The sequence below is a fragment of the Falco biarmicus genome, chromosome 10 (assembly GCF_023638135.1).
Source record: "Falco biarmicus isolate bFalBia1 chromosome 10, bFalBia1.pri, whole genome shotgun sequence".
Classification (NCBI taxonomy): domain Eukaryota; kingdom Metazoa; phylum Chordata; class Aves; order Falconiformes; family Falconidae; genus Falco; species Falco biarmicus.
The window spans coordinates 9,318,479-9,335,966 of NC_079297.1; the positions used below are offsets into that span (position 1 = coordinate 9,318,479).

A 17,488-nucleotide genomic window follows, 5' to 3' on the forward strand; every position below is an offset into this window, starting at 1 on the left:
GCTGGAAGATTTTCCACTTGCAAGTAAAAAAACTAAAGGTAATGAGTAGGTGAAAAGAATCACCAATGCAAACACTAGACTGCAGAGAAAGATACTTCATCTTGGTAAGCAAAAGTAAACAAAAAAGCACAATTTCAGAGGGCTAAACTGTGCAATCTCAAGAAAAAATGGTGTATTGGAACACCCTCTGAACACTGGTCCCAGAACAGGGAATTCTGTACTGTCTACCTGTGCCCTTCTCCTACCTTCTCTTTTAAAGCATTTCATTTGCCATTCTTAACAGAGTGCAAGGCAACCTGGAAAGAGCTCCTGCAAATCAATCCCCAAGCCAAATCCCACTGACAACCCTACGCACCCTGTAGCACAGGGGTGAATTTCACTCCCAGTGCTGGAATAATCAAATAGTGTGGTGCAACCAGAGGCTGAAGAAAAATTAGAGCTTCTTCACAATATATAATTTGTCACTGGGGTCTCATGTGCTTTTGATGCCATGAAGACATACATGACAGAGGATAAGGAGGGTAGGTGGGCCTTAATGATTTTTCATATTTGAGAATGTCAGTTGTACCTTCTTTTCCCATGGTGGAAATCCATTATTAATATTTACAAGCAATTCTCTAGTAAGCAGGTAAAGGCTCACAATCAGAATCAAATTACTGTACTCCTGATGATACTTCATGAGATGAGCACTTTATTAGGAAACAAAAGCTTCCAGAGAGACTACTTAATGATAAGTACATCAGTTTCTTTAATACTCTAATGGTAATCGCTAGTGAGACAATTATTTTTCTTGCCCAATGATTTCCCCCCCCTAGTGAGAACTGTTGTACTCAATGCTTAGAGTGTAATATAATTATTCAGAGTTCATTAATAGGCAATATTACTTTTCCTTTCATTAAACCAGATTTGTGCATCTGTTTGAATAAGGATATGTAAGTCATCAACATGCAGTACATAGTTTTTAATTTTTTTAAGGAAGGAACAATGTGAACCTGGCACTTACTGTTCGATGAATTGAGGAAACCTGACTCCTAGTTACAGCCTGCTGTTCATGGTGGTGTGAGCAAGTCCCCATCCCTCAGCACATCTGCTCCACTTCAGTTTCCCATGTGTCAGACAAGGACAATTCTTCCCCAGCTTTGTAGGAAGCTTTGGGAATTTAGTGAAGAATGACAGTAAATGACTTACACTCTTTTTAAACTTCTGTCAGGCAGTATTGAGGGCAATGAGCAGTGCTAAGTCATGAGAATATGGCCATAATGATGGGATAAGCCTGGTGCTCTGTAGTCCCATTGGCCTTTTGGTACCAAGGGGAGAAAAGCTACAGCAGTGACCATCATTTTGGAGTGCCTTTTGCCAGTGGCATTCCTTTCCACCTCAGCATTTCCTTATGAATTTTCCTCAGCTGGACAAGCCCCTGTTACAAACACAGTGGTTAGCCTCCTGCATTGGATTTAGGTGGGTGGAAGTAATAATCAAACTTTTCTCCTTTGGCACACCAACTCCACTGTCAGCCATGCTCTCATTGGGTGATACTAACGAGAAGCAAGAGCTAAGTAAAGTGGTGTTCAAAAAGGCAATAGGCAAATCAAGAAAACACTGTCATGGATAATATCAGCACAATGTGCCTCTCACTGGGGCAGGAACAGAAAGAAACATCAGCTATATAGGTAATTTAAGGGAGCTGCTTCACCTTTAAGTACCAAAACAACCTTCTCCCCTTGTCTGAGCTCTCCTTATGGCACTGTAGATTAGCATCAACTCCACTGTATGATTAAAGACAGCATGTATCACTTTTCCTAAAACCTTATAATTCTTCTTAAAGTAAATTTATTAATTCTGAATTCCTTTGATTCAATTTGGCCTGTTTGCCCAGTAATGCCCTAGTCTTACTTCAAGTTAAGCAATCAGAGTAGTGGGAAAAGCAGTTCTGATGCTGAGCAAGCAGACCAAGGCAAGTACTTTTACTGAATGTTCAATGTGGTGCCAGTAATTACTGCCAGTAATGAGGCAAAACAAGCTAACACATCCGTCTGCAGTTGTATCATAGTACCGCAGCACATAATACTGTTTGAGTTTCCCTTCTGTATGTTTTTGCATGCTAGGTGCTGATAAAGATCTTTTCCTCTAGTTTCATGTTTGCATGGTATTCTTGTGTAATGGCCAAACCTGTTTGGTTACAGATTCCTCTGTCTGTCCTGATTAATGTCCCCCTCTTTGGACCCCATGAGGGAATCTGGGAAGCTTTTGGTGCTTTTGAGGCCATTTGTTGCATTATCTGGGCTGTCATTCTCTATTTCAGCTATGGACTGCTCAAAATCCAGCGGCCTATGCCATGCATTGCTTGAGATTTTACTTAGCTTCTCTGTTCTCCAGAGCAACTGAGTTGGTACTGAAATCAACTTTAGGAATAAACACTGTCATGAGAGTATAATGTAGATATCATAATATCCCTTCAGGCAAGAATTTCAAGTCCCGTTTCTGCAGGGAACCAAGAAGAGCACAGCTGTTACAAACTGTATGATTCTGGGCTTGTGAATTCCCTATGACCTTGTAGTAGTGAACAAGAAATCCGGAATGCCTGTCAATTTTTTAAATGAAGAGACATGTAGCACACAGTACCAACAGCAATGAAAAAAGCATAATGTGGAGGCATTCCACTCCCAGTGTGAGGCAACACAGTGGTAGCAAAGTGTCTCCTGGGGGACAAACTAACAACTAGAGTGGCTGGTTATTCATTAATTCCTATCAACCTTAAAAAAATAAGCTCACTGCAAAACTAGTTACACCTCTCCTGTGGAGTACTCTTACTTTAGCCTGAGGAACCTGCCTGCATGAGAACACTAGGCACAAAAAGGTGAATTAAATAAAGTTACTTTGATGTGACATTCCCATAGAGACTGTTGCTACAGCAACAAGACCTTTAGTTTCTCAAGTCACTTAAAAATAAATAATACTAGTGAAAACAGACTTTGCTTCCTAAGCCATTATGGAGTTTTCAAAAAAGAAAATTTCACCCAAGAAGGACTCGGGATGAGCGTTGCCGTACTCGCTGAAAACACATCCAGCAGGTGTACAGCACTGCAGTACCGTAATCACAACCTTTTTCCTGATCTTTATTCTGAGGCAGTTCATCGTCCTTTTAATTAACAGCATATATTATGCCCCCCCCCCCCCCCAAATACAAGAGAAGAAAACAATGCATGTGGCTACAATGTATTATTTTGAATGGGTAATAGAGAAAAGGGGGAGGGTGTGCATGTGAAAAATGAAAAGTATATTTATTACTGATGCTCACTATTAAATTTGACAGATAGCATTTGCCTCCAACCTTTCAAGCCAGAAGTGGAACAGATGTTCATGAAAAGCCGGTTAATTTCCTGCCATTTGTGAACTGATTAGAAACTGAAACATTAGCACACTGACACTTCTTTATTTTTAATCTTGCTTGTGTTTTGAAAGGAAAAGAAAAGAACCACCGGGAGCTAAGGTCTGGTTTTCAGATAGGAATGGGTGCACATTTTTGTTTCCTCTTTTAACCCAAACCCTCTCTGTTAAGGAAATAGAAAAAAGCAAAACTGACGCCACACAGCCAGTAGCAACTTGGTGTTGCAAACTGTTGTCTTCTGCATAGCTGATGCAGTGCTAGCGCAGCGAGTGAATGAGGAAGAAAGAGTAGCTGCTGCTTTCTCACACACCTATCTATTGTTACAGCTGCTAAGCAAATGAACAAAGGGTCTAAAGCTGTTTTCCAACACGGCTAGTAAACAGGCAGTTACGCTTGTACAGGTCATTGTCAGAAACTAAGTGTTCTGCCCTATAATGAGGAACAAGGAATGAGGAACTTTTCCAGTTTTAGTTTTCAGAAGTGCTGTTACTGAGCTGCATTCATAAGGGGCCAAACAGCCTCTGCTTTAATAGTTCCCAAAACGGAAATTCAGGCCCAAATACAAATCTGGTAGAAGCAGGTTCAATTCCATTCAAAACTGAATGGTGTCTCCAGATCCAATTCAAGGACAACTCACTTTTGTCATAAATATTTATGTACTATTATTAATCCCAGTGGGAGAACTTTGGGCATGCATTATCAGTTATTTATATACCCTCTACCCCAAGAAAGCTGAGGCTTTTACTCCCTTGGGTCAGATGGAGCAAGTTACTCCAAAGTAAAGCTGGTCAGAAACTTTCTGACAAAGCGAGGGTTTGTTGGATAATCACAATTTGCTAAGGCTGAAACATGTTATTTAAAACATCCTGGGTTTTGATGAGCAGCCACCGAGGCTGGGGCAGGGTCCAGCCCAGCCAAGCAGGCCAGGGCAGCTGCTGGGCCAGGCTGGCTTCCTTTTCCGCTCTGCCGCTGTTCTTGTCAATTCCCTGGCGGGCTGTGGAGCCCGGGGGGGGGGGCGCGGCTTGCAGCACATTTCTAAAACTTCATCGTCCCAGGACCCAGAGCAAGTTGAAAAACAAGCAAGCAAACAAAAAAAAGAAAGAAAATCCTTGCAAAATGGAAACTTTTCAAGCCAGCGGTACTCAACAGTAGTTAAAACAAAATAAAACAAACCAAGATCTTGGTATTTGAAACCACAGTTCGAGGAAAATTGGTCAGGAAAGATTCTCCCCCAGGTCAGCACACTGGTCAATATTCTCTATCCTTTGCCTGTGTTGTGCATACATCTACAACTGGAAAAGCACATGCTTTAAAGCATGTAACGTATACTTTGCTTATCTTTGCTTATCTGCAGTCTGAACAGTGCAACTCTGATCGAACAGGAGATTCAGCGAGCAGTAGATTTTGTCTGAGTGTGTGCATGCACGTGTGTGTGCGCACATGTGTGTGCATGAAGTCAGAGTACAAAAATCACAGAAATGCAATGCTGGCATACAGTGAGAGCTGTTGGAAATGTTTCATGTTTAAAGACAAAAGCTGATGTGTTCCCGATGAAAATTTTCTTGGCTCTGCAATTATTTCACCCAAGGTGCGCCTTTCTGTGTGCATCTGGAAAGGTATGTAATTATTTTTCTGACTGAGTTTCATGTTTTAGTAACAGGTGGTTGGACTAATCCTCAGAAAATAGCATGCAACACACAAAGCTTAACTCATTTTGAATACTGCTTTTACCATCTGAATCAGCACACACCCAGCTTAAAGGTTATGAAACCTCTTGAGTGAAACTGTCCAAGTTACTTACCTCTCCCCTAATATACGAACAGTGAGGATGTTACACAAATATTCTCATCTGTGTTTTATCCTAAACCTTTAGGCCACACCTTCAGTTGGAATAAATAGGAGTAACTAAACTGGTATCAGCAAGACAATGCATATGCTTAAAATTAAAGGAATGTATTGCTAAACCCAGAGTTTTCATTATCTCACAGAATTTAGCCATCTTTCCAAAGATTTGCTAAAAAGTGTACAGTTCTCCTTTAAATTCCTTTCCTTACTCCACTTTCAAGTTTTCTTTATTTTTTAATTCCTTTCTTCTTCCTACTTCTACTACCACTCCTCTGCTTCCTCCCTCTACTGGGGGAGGGGAAAGGGAAGAATAAGTGCTTTGTTGTTACTCCCCTCCCCCAGCTTGTAAAGTTTTCTTCTCATATCCCACTGGAAAATAGCATTTCCCCAACCATTTTAATAAATACTGCAATTTTTAATTGACAATTAGATGTTTGAAAAAGAGAAGGGGAAAAAAAATAGGCAGACTTTGTGGGGAGAAAGAATGCATCACTTTTTTTTTTTTTGTTGTTGGACACGTGATGTGTAACTGCAGAGTGGGACTCTGCATCGCTCTGTCTACATTCGTGATCGTATCACTCCCACCAGTGAGAGTCGAGCAAACTGAACTAATTGAAAAGTGAGAGAAGCCACTCCCTCCAGCTACTGCAGCTCCATCTTCCTCAATTACTTGCTTTTGAGGCCTTTTAGGGTTTTGCTTCTCTATTCTCTATTCTACAGGAATTTCCTATTCCTGGCTATTTCAGTCCCTTCCCCTGCCCTTCCACTTTATGAAGTGATCAGCTGTTAAACAATTCCCACTGACAGGAAGTGCCATTACTGCACTTGAACACTTAATGTTCCAGACACGGAGGAAATGCAGGGCAGTCTGCACCAGCCTCCCTGCCTACTCAAAGACCATCCTAATATCAGTTTAAAATTCCAAGCAGTCTCTTCTGTATCATCTGCTTATTCCTCTTTCAGCCTTAACTACACTCCAAAAGCCAGTCAATTGTTTGAAAGGGGCAATTTGTTGTCTCAAATAAGGTCAACTGCATAATGAATAATTTCACATAAATCATAAATGTGTTAAATTAAATCACTATTGAAGACCCTGGAAAAAGAGCATAAGTCACCAATTTTAGAATCATACAAATCTAACCAGTCAAAGGAACTCTGAACTGACAGGGAGGGGATCATTAGAAAACAAACAAACAAACAAACAACAAAACAGACTTAATTTGCACAACTGTTGTAATCTTTACAGAGAGCCTTCTATCTAAAAAAATCCCTTACTCCTTTCAATTAAAAAAAGTTTATTATATTGCTGACTATATTTTAATGTTGCTGTATGAACTCACTTTGATTTTAAAAAATTCCCCCTTCTCCCCCCACAATATCCATCAGTTTATAGGGTTCTATTGGCAACTCAGGGAACAGAAAAATAACTAGGCTTTTGGGTAAATTATTTAAAAAAAAAAAAAGAAGAAAGAAAAAAGATGATGGCAGAAAGGTTGAATGCATGTAATTTGCTAAAATTATGACTAAGGGAGGATATGATAACAGCCTAAAATATTTAACGTGTGTAAACATTAAAGACTGTCATGAAACAGTGTGGGCTGAAATGAAATTAGACTGAATACCAACACAGTCTCCTAGACTATGGAATATTTTGCTAACAGGAGTGGTGTTTGAATCACTTAAAACTAGACTGGACAAGGAACTGGAGAACATACTACATGGTTAGAGACACAGCTACATCAAAGCGTGATTTTCAGTCTATGAGTCACCGTGACAGCTGTGCCCCGCTGGGAAAATGCAGATCACAAAGCTCAGGATGAAGCACATGAGAGTCAGAGACAAAGCTTTCTCTGTCAAGGGGAGCTGGCTACGCAGCGGTCTTCAATGAAGAGATCAGGCAAATCCAGAGTCTGAGCATCTTTAGGCCATGCTGCAAAACTACCTCCCTCAATAAGTCTCTCCACTAGGAGACAACCATAATACTGATAGTTTCTTCTACTCTGAAAGTGCAACCACGGACTAAAACAAAGTAAAGAAAAAAGAAAAGCCAAACATACCACCAGATCTTATCCCAGAAGAACTTTGATTCTGAAACAGAAATGAGATGACAAATGCTCCATGAAGTCCACCACAGACACTCCTTCTGTGCAGTGGTGCCCACATACTGACCTCTGAATAAAGCTCCTTAATCCAAAAGAAGAGTTATTCCAGGAAAATTATTAAATACAGGTTTTCTAATAGTTGATTTTCTCATATAAGTAACCTCATAGGGCCATAGCACAAAAGAATCCTGAAATTACAGGGAAGTGGACCATTTGCACAATCTTCTTTCATTTTTTATTTTAAAATAGCAATTTTAAAATTGCACATACAGTCTGCCCAGTAAAAGCTGCTGTTTAAAATCATGGTATTGAATGAAGATGAACTCAGGCCTATACTGATTGACACTCAGAGTCTACGTGTATGTCACAAAATTGAAGTTTTCCAGCATAGTTTTATTATATTTATGTTGTATAAGTCCCTCCTAGTCATCAAAGCCTCACATAAGCAGTGAAGTTTGTTGCGATCATTTGTGAGGTTTATATACTTCAGGTAACTCTCTCTGTTTGAATGACAAAAATGAAGGCAACTGTTCCAAACAGGCTCCACAAAACGAAAAGCTGTAACAACAGAAATCCTCTTTCTTCATCCAAAATAACTGCAGCTGGCAATTACCCATGACTAATTTTGTAATTATGAAATTCACTTTCATCTGAAAGCAAATGGGAATTTGGAAACAGACAGTGGTCATTCTCATTGTCTTACTTGGACAGAGTTACTCCTGGTGCACTTCCAGGAAAGCCCACCCTACTATAACGGTGTTGAACATGGCCATTTAACAGGCATGGATTTGTGCAAATAATACTGCTGTGTACTAGCAAATTCGCCTAAATATTAGGAACATTTATGTCATACACTGTAGTTTTAAGTGGTTCTGTTCTAATCTAATTATAACAAAGTTCATTTACCCCTCCCCCACTTCCCAGATACACCTCAAACTAGAAAATAAAACTACAGTTCTGCAGAAAGTTTGACTTGGCTTTGGGTTGAGAGATACTGAATTACTGGATTTATTCCAAATGTTAAAAAGTCTCACATTTTTAAACTTGAAAACTCCTGTGTTTTTCTTTTTAGAATAGATAGCACTGTAGTCTAAACTATAGCATAAATAGACAAAACCAAATACCATGTTTTTCTCCTAAAATTAGTTTAAATGTAACCTTGTCAAACCTTTCTGGTTCTGACCTGAACAGAATTCTGGTTACATTGATGTGATTTCATAAAGCACTTTAACTCCAAGAGTTCTGCGTATAATCAGCTCCTGATTTCCTGTGGGTGAATTATCCAATTTGCAGGTTAAACCAGACTCCGCCATCTCCAGAAACACCCCTTGCTGCTGAGTAAGTGACACAGAGTACACGCTACACTGCCTGCCCTTTTTCACTGTTTGGTAATTTATAGGTTTTTAAAACAGGAATTGAATGTATATTATTCTTATAACCTGACATCTATTCTGTATGATGGGTTTTGCTTTATGTGCATGTCTCCTCCCTACCCCTTAAACCCCCTTAATCTCCAAAGGTAACTGAAAGTGAACTACGATTTTGTCAAATGCCTGTGAGTTTGCTGACAGACTGCCTGAACATTCACTTATTTTCTCAAGTATTTTCTTACTAAACATACCTTTATAAAAAAAGTCTTTTATTAGCAGACACAGAGTTAGTTTAGCGACTTCTGTTTTTTATGTGATCTTATCTTGTGGTCTTTCCTTTTCATTTAAACCCATGTTAAATGATGGGGCTGAGATTATTAAAAGAAGCGTTATGTAGGCTACAGGAAACTAATGTGGGATCCTTTTAAATCTCTTCCTCAACCATCATTCATTTGTCCTACTTTTTCTTTTTTTGGTTCAATTACTAGCAGACAATAATGCTGGGGCCATAACAGCACGTCCACCTCAATGGAAAGGTACTATTTTTGTACGGTCTGACAGGCCTGTTCCTGTGTTCCTTTGCACAAACAGTTGCATGTCTAATTTAAATTATGTTAGTGCATGCAATTAGTGCTGGTGTGGCAATACATAGCCACTTGAGCATGTAGGTGCACAGTCTTTACATTAAATCCTCAAACTGCCTTTCTACAGGGAGATGAAGACAGCGGCCCATGTCAATACATCAAATAAACAACCGTCCAGCTTCAAAGTTTTGATGTAGCTTTTAAACCAAAGATGCATAAAGCATTACCAAAGAAATGAAGCAAGGTGTATATATGCAAAGAAAGATTTGTGCATCTTTGTTCTCCAGAACACTGAGGAAAAGCAGCTCCATCATGAGTACTAATGCAAAACACATATTGGGTCGAACAGTCAGAAGGAAAAGTGTTCTTGGGGTGATTCTCAAAAGCTGGGGTTTTATTTGCATAATAGAGCAGATAATTTGCAAGACCTGCCATCTCTTATTTCTGTCATCAAAGAGGAAACAGAAATAACAGAATGTGACTTGTGGCTAACCATGTGACAAAAAACTGAACAACATGAACCTCCTCCTGGACTGTCTACGGAAAAAATCACAGGACACAGTTTGTTTGCACAAGCTATTTGATGAATCATTCTGAACAAACAGACTTGAATCAGGTGATTTAAAATCAAAAAAGGGTTAAATTAGATTATTGATGATGACTGTGATCAAATCTGTAAGTAGCTTATTTTATCTAATTCCAAAAAATATTACTTTTTATCTAAACAGATTACCCAATGCCTAAGTTTAAAGCATTTAAGTATTTCATGATAAAGTGAGCCGCAGTAAGCAATATTTTGAATGAAGAAGAAGAAAGTTTTGAGCCTCTTGCAGCAGTTCCAGTTTGGGTCATTTTATTCAACCTAGTATAGTCTATATAGAATAAAATAGTATTTTATTCAACCTAGTCTGCTCATTCCAAAACCAAACCTGACTCTCACTGACATGATAAATGGCACTTGCCCTACTCCAGATGCTGTCAGTCTTTTTTTCTTTTAAAGCACACTAATATTCAAACATCTTCTGTGTGGAAACAAATTCAGCAGTTTCTCTTTCTATAACTATCTCTGACATAGATAGCACCAACGGCTTCTGCACAAACAGGCAGGAGCTTTCAGATAGGTTATCAGTCACTGCACACAGGCTGGGTATAGATCCCCAAATCTTCCTGGACATATCAGGTTCCAGAATTAGGGTTTTTGGATCAATTCTATTGTCACTTGGTAGGCTTTGAAGAAGGAACTGCTGTTCCTGCTTCACAGAATAAATAATCCTGCAAAATATTGATCATTCAGTTCCAATAAAGCACTCCGTACCTTGCAAACTATAAACTATATTCTTAGCTGTATTTGGTAGATTGTTCTTCTTTCAGTACTCTTTCTCCCTCTCTCTCTCCAGAGTTTTATCGACAAGCCTAAAATAAGTGATTTCTCAGAGCACAGACATGCTCTTTCTAAGAACACAGATATCTCTTAAGAAAATCTGCACCAAGATGTTCAAAAAGCATTGCTGCACGTGGGAAGTTGCATTTCACAAGCCTCTCACGACACTGCCTCTGTTATGCATGCCAATAAAACCAGGGCATAGGCCCTCGGAGGTAAGCACTGTATTTATTTGGTCTTTAAGCTTTGATAGAGTATTAGCTGCTGTGTGATCTTTATTAGAAGCAAGGAAACACTATGTAGTTTGTCAGGCAGTGGCAGATGTGAAGTAGTGTGTGTGGTTGTTTTTTTACTCCTAGCAAGTTCTGACAGCCCTGCAAACAAACACTTGACCATATACTGTCTATCAGTGTACAATGTGCATTTGATTGTGCTTTTTATTTCAAGCTTTCATTCACTATAGTGGAGTTACGGTCAAAAAAGAACGATCTGAAAATAGGCCCTTCCTCACTATGCTTCTTAATGTCTTATTAATAACAACTTTTATTGTATTTGCATGTACTGTGCAGGTACATGGACACTGAGAGGGAAACGTATAAACAAGATTTGTGCTGGTTGCCCAGATTGACCCTGGTGACACTCCCTCTTTTATATAATAAATCAATACCTCCCTGTGGAGGAAAAGCTGGAAGTAGCTTATCACTGAATTTCAAACGACAGGCAGATCTCCGTCCCTACTCAGCTGCTCATTGCTGCCATCTCAGAATTTGCTGGCAAGCTGCTTTTTATGGCTGCCTTTGGCTCATCTGGCCTGAAATCAATAAATTTGAACACAAATGCAAGGAGGTTTCTGCCAACTTGGCTCCTTTTGCCGGCAGAGGGCTTTAGGACCATCCCATAAGCACCCTTGCCCCCAGACTGAGCAGGGGGCAGCAACTCTTTAGCCTCAGCTGGGTGAACACGTGCATCTGTGGCTCTTGCACATGGGTACACGTCGTCTTGCAGTGGAAGTGGGAGCCTACACCCATCCTGGGCACTGCTCCATATTCCCTGCGTACCCTGAAAGCTCAGAACTCCAGCCTGTGCCACCTCTTCCCTTTCAAGAGGATGACTGATTTACAGGAATGGCACGACTGATTTGCTTGACAGAAACGCAACAGGAAAACCTAAGCTGGTAATCCCACCCTTCCCTATGCCAGGCAAAACTGAGAAATTACTTTTTCTCCATCTCTTTCCAGACTGTGTTAAAGAACAGAAATAAAAATCCTTTTGGCTCTGGTAACTAGACCTTTGCCCATCATAGGATTCAAATGCATGGAGAGTCAGAAATATATACTAAACTTTCCAGGGATGTAAACACAGAAGCTGTAGACATAAAGACCTTAAATTACATTTAGGGTTTTTTCCTGTTATCTAAGTATCTGACCCCTTGCAATAGCTTGTGTTTTAACCTGCGAGTTGCAATTAAGGGGTAAACTGCTAGTTGCTTCAGCCACCAGGCTTAAATACTTGTTCTTATCACCAAAGAAATCTCAGCGTAGTGATGTGCCTGTCAGAACCGACTAAAGAACCTGAACATTTGCCTCATTTACACAAAAATTTGATCTGGATCCATGACTCATATCTGCCTGAACCAGAAAGCTGACACTGAATACCGGGAACTTCAGACACCAAGTTGAAGAGGAACCATCCTTAATCTTTGAAGGAGAGCTCAGAATACACTTTTTTCCGTTATTAAACTGAAATACATATTAGTCAGTTTTAGAAGAGTTTCACCATTTTCAGTCTCGGGAAATATCATAGTTCCCAAGAGCTGCAGCCACAAACTAGAACCCCATTGTGTGAACTATTGTACAAAAAGACGGAGATACTTTACAAATGTATAATTTATAATGGAAGTAGGAAATTAAAATTTTTCCTTTATGCTGAAAGGGCATGACTGATAATGCACACTCTGTACTGGTCCTGCTGAGTGTGCTTTTTAAACCCATATGAATTTGCACTAGAAATAATACTGGAAGTACTGGCAAATTATTTCTCAGCTTCAGCTTAGGGCAGGGACCATGAATCCTTTGGACCGGTGCAGACTGCAGGGTAAGAATGTTTCCTTTTAAAAGCGACTGCGCAGAGGCTATTCTGCTGAGGTTACATAGATGACAAGTTAAAGATTCCAGTTGTCCCAGTATATGCAAGGCTTTCTCGTTAATAACTCAGCTGTCTGTCCAAGCTCAGCCTATTGTGACAGGTATGACTGCACTCCCATTTTACTCATGCAGTTATGATTGCATACGGTATTTAATTAATTACGTACATAACTAGGCAATTATATATCTCACAAAGTACTTATACAGTTATGTGACTTATATTTGAACTGAAAGCACAGAACCAACTGTGCAACTGTATATACACTTGTGACAGATGTAAATCACAAATCAGTTGTCTTTGCTTAACCGTGTGCAGTTGTCAGCCATTAACCCTATTTATGTTTTGTACCAGACATGCTTCAGTTTATTAGGTAACAGCTTTCCCAATTGGATGGCAGTGTTAGGAGGGAAAGGTTTACAGTAAGAGATTTCATAGGTCTCAAGCAGAAAATTGAAAGCTGCTTTCTGAGAAGGATATGGTGAGAATAAACAGCGTAGTTTTTCTTCAAAGCAATGTGGTAAAGTACACAGGTAAGCATGTTTCCTCTCCAACAGCCATCTGGCCCAGCACAGGCTTTGTCCCTCTCTTGTCATTAGCATTGTTTTTATTTCATTCTTAATACAACAAGGCAGCAAGAGAAGAACAATAACACATTCACAATAGCACAAAAAGTGACTTCCGTGTTATGGTGTCGACCAAATCTCTCTTGACCTTTTTGTTTCTTCTGCATTTGAAAGACAAAGAGAGAATGGAGTGGGGAATATGTCTTTTCATATACATAAGGCACTTATTCTCATTTATCCTCTCTCTTTTTAATTTAAAAGCACTTCTGTGGTGCTTGCTTAACATTCATGTCACACTGTGCATAGATACATAGGCACATTATTATTTTTTTCTGTCCTTAAGTACATTACTTTTTGCAAGGCAGCAGCTGAAGAAGTCAGAGCACTCTCATTTCCCCTTTATCATCGCCCCTCTTCCCTTCAGTGACACTTCTTCACTTTTGTCTGCCCCACTTCCAGTCACAGGCCCCGTATCACCTTTTAATCGGTGGGATCCCAGAAAAGGTACCAAATGAAACCCCAGCTCCAGTGATACCCTGAACAGTGCTGAGCAGGAGCTCTCCTGAGCCTGATAATAAGAATTAAACCATAGAGTGACATTGACTTATTCTTTGTGAAGTAGGGTAGGATTAACAGGAAACCTGAACAGAGATTACTGGACACATCATCCAGTTTGATCTGTAAATCCTGAAAAAAATAATCAAAGAGTAAACAGAGGAAGAAGCAGGGAGGTTTGGAGGTGCGCCCTGTTGTCCTGTGCTCAGCGCCATACTATGGTGAGGATAAGCCACCATTTCGCTGAGGCTGCAGGAGCATTATTTACCCAGAGCACCGCTGTGAAGAAACTGTTCCGAAAACATTTTGGAGGACCCTTTCATTAGCCTCCCTCCATGATCAGAAAGATCCTGCTAAAGAAAACAGATGACTTGGAGTTCACCGAAATGATGACCCCCAGTGTCTTCCCCTGCGGTGACATCCCCATCCCTGGCACACGAGCACCCACAGGCACTGCTCTCCCCACTCTGATCGCTGTGTAAATTTTGATCATGGAGGTTTGGGGTTTTGGTTTGGGCTGGGTTTTTTGTTTGTTTGTTGGGTTGGTTGGTTTTTTTTTGGTTGTTTGGGTTTTTTTTTTGTCTCCAGGTTTCTATGAATGGGACGACAGGAAAAAAAAAAAAAAAAAAAAAAAAAAAGAACACAACTCTAAGTGCAACTGCTTGAATAGTTTTAGCGGCTGAACCGTCCGGGAAACTAAGTCCCAGTGCCCTCTGCTGGCATCGGGGAGGAAGGTGTGGTGGGGAGCGCGGGTGGGGAGGGGAGGGGTGGCAGAAAGAGGAGGGAAGTGTTATTAAGCAATAGTAAAAGGAAACTGTGTCAATAAAGTGGGTATGGCCTGAAAACTATAATCGCATAGCAAAGCTATTAAATTGTTGGCAGGCTGGGTTGTTAGTGTAATGTACAGTACATGCCAAAAAGCATATTGCTGGTATGAAACCAGGAATAAGCCAGGATGTTGAAACAACTTCTGTTTTGGGGGTGGGGAAGGGGAGATAACGAAACTCTCTTTAATATAAGGCAATATCTGTACTTTTGATACAGAAGATCACTTATTTTTAAAAACTTTTAAAAATCATTATTTTTGGCTTTTAAATTTCACATTGGAAAAAATTAGTAAGGGAGGTAAGGAAGAAAACTTTTGATTATCTAGTACTTAATGTCTTTATTTTAAGCTGAGAAAAGCAGTTGCGCAACAATGACATTACCACATGAATCTGGTCCTGGAAGAAATTATATCATGTGTGCTTATGGGAACTTAATCCATGAGGTCCCAGGAATGCTGGGATTGTATGTGTGTACATGCACGCACGCACACACACACTGACAGAACGGTTCATGGAAAATCTGTTTCAGACAGTCATTTTTGGATAGAACAACTCATTCTTGCCCTGTTAGGAAAGCAGATTGTACAATTTTATTGGTACCACTGCGCTGACATTTAGTGAATTTGCAAGATCAAGAAGTACTTCGTAATACACAGTTGTAGATCAGTAATCCACAGGATCTTATCAACTGCCTCAGTATAAGTTAAAACAAACCTAACATTACAGACAAACAGATTAACTGCAGTAGAACAGCAGGACTATGTAAGAAAAGAGAGTTTAACAGAAATTCAAGCAACAAACTTTGACAAACTAGTCGTTAAAAATATATATAATACTGGGAAAGTACTTTTCAATTCGTGTAATAACAGCAGCAACTTTTTTTTTCAGATTTACTGAAGAGGCTATGTCAAGAATGGGGAGTCACACAGAATTCACAAGACACAAAGGCGCTGGGGAAGTGAAGCCCATAACAGGAGAGCTGGACGGAGATGGGATTCAGCTGCTGCATGAGGAAGCAACTTGGGGAAGTGACAATTTTGTCTGTTTTTCTGCCAGGAAGACAGGGGAGGAGTCTACTCTGTACAGTCTGAATAGAACTGGAAAGGACTGCAATCACTCACTGGAAGATTGATGTGACTATTGCAAATCTGTGTACAGCGTCCTTTTCCCCCCTGCTATGTCCAGCACCAGTTTCAGAAATGTCATATCCTAAGTTGTTCAGTAAGTAGCTGCAGTATTTATCACACCTGGAGAGGACAAACACCACTGAAGATTTGCAGCATTGCATCTATTCTGTTCTCTGTGATTCTACTAAATCCAGCTTAGGTAATCCTAATGTATACCCATTTAATTACAGTAAAAGCAATTCAATTTCTGACATCTAAATTAACCTAGCGCATGTTGAAACCTACTAGAAATGGTGACAAGACCTTGTGTGAAATCAGGTTCATGCATGATACTTTTTCTTAAAAAAACATGTATTATACACTTGTTACACTAGAACTTGAGGTGAGGATCACATAGAGATCCCGGTAACCACCACCAGATCAACCACACAGTATCAGCCTGAAAAAGCTTAAAATCTCGGTCACCTTTCTGATATAAAAATAAATCAATACAAAAATTTTCCTGCTAGCCAGTTAGGTTAGGGTCTTTTTCTGTACGAAACACATGTTGATATTTGATTACTCCCTTTAATAGTGTCCATCTGTGGAAAAGGCTGCAGTGCCAATACATATGCATGAAAGCAATAATCTTATTTTCAATACCAAGGATTGTTTTATCTGCTTCATCTTTAATATTCCACTGATGAGAACAGGTTGTGCATATGGTTCTGCAGCAGCTTGTTTGCAGTCCATTTCATTGTGAACACCTCCCTTTTCACACCTTCCCTTCCCCACCTGAGCTGATTCTTTATACAATGCAGCAACATTAGCTTTTATATAGTGTTCATCATCTGGCCCAAGCCTAAACCTCCTCGTGGGCAGGATATTAAATCATAAACAGCTCAGGACTAGTTCTGATAATGAAGGTTAAATATTCTACCAAATGCAACAGAAAAGAAAAAAAAAAAGAAAAGAAAGAGTCTCTTCTCTTACCTAAGTGTGGTCATAGCTCACTTGAACAATAACCACGTGTGAATCAGGGTTATGGTGAGGCTGTAAACATGGTCCCCTGGAGACAGTTACCAAACCTGTCTTGTGGAGAAGCATCTGAGGTGTAATATACACTGGGAAAAGTGAAATTAAACACATGTATGAAACACATGTATGTAGCTATCTTTTTATGTGTTCCCTGCATACTCTTCTGGGAAGAGCCTGGTTTGTCTGTGTATGGTTCAGGGTCTTCCACATGCCATAGAAGTCCCACATTCTGCGAGCTCTCACAAGCAGACAAGGATAAGCAAGCCTCACAGTCCCATTTTGCCCCCTTTAGGAGTGGTGGTGTGTAAGGTCTCCATCTGTCTCACGTAGTGCTTCGAGGAGGCTGTAAGGAAAACAGCCATCAGCAGGGAAAGGCCCTAAGGGTGGCCTCTGTTGCACTCGCCACACTGCAGACTCCCCTACTCTGTTGGGAGTGCTCTCTGTATCTCTGGCTTTAATGTAAGGAAGCCAAATTACATCTGTGAAGTACAAATAAATGTAGGAACAATAATGCATCATCTTACTGGACGTGTCTATTTTGAAGTTGGACATTGCATTAATTTGCAAAAATTGATCTTTCCAGA

The 17,488-nt window shown here is 40.0% G+C and overlaps 1 long non-coding RNA gene across 2 annotated transcripts; it reads left to right on the plus strand.

Moving 5' to 3' along the window:
- The first annotated feature begins 4,751 nt into the window (after positions 1-4,751).
- LOC130156485 (uncharacterized) lies at positions 4,752-17,027 on the plus strand. Of its 2 annotated transcripts, none has more exons than XR_008824440.1 (3): positions 4,752-5,004; positions 10,687-10,885; positions 15,649-17,027. It is a non-coding gene; the product is annotated as an uncharacterized LOC130156485 (long non-coding RNA). The 2 variants fall into 2 exon arrangements; XR_008824439.1 differs by lacking the exon at positions 4,752-5,004 and adding an exon at positions 9,796-9,964.
- Positions 17,028-17,488: the final 461 nt, after the last annotated feature.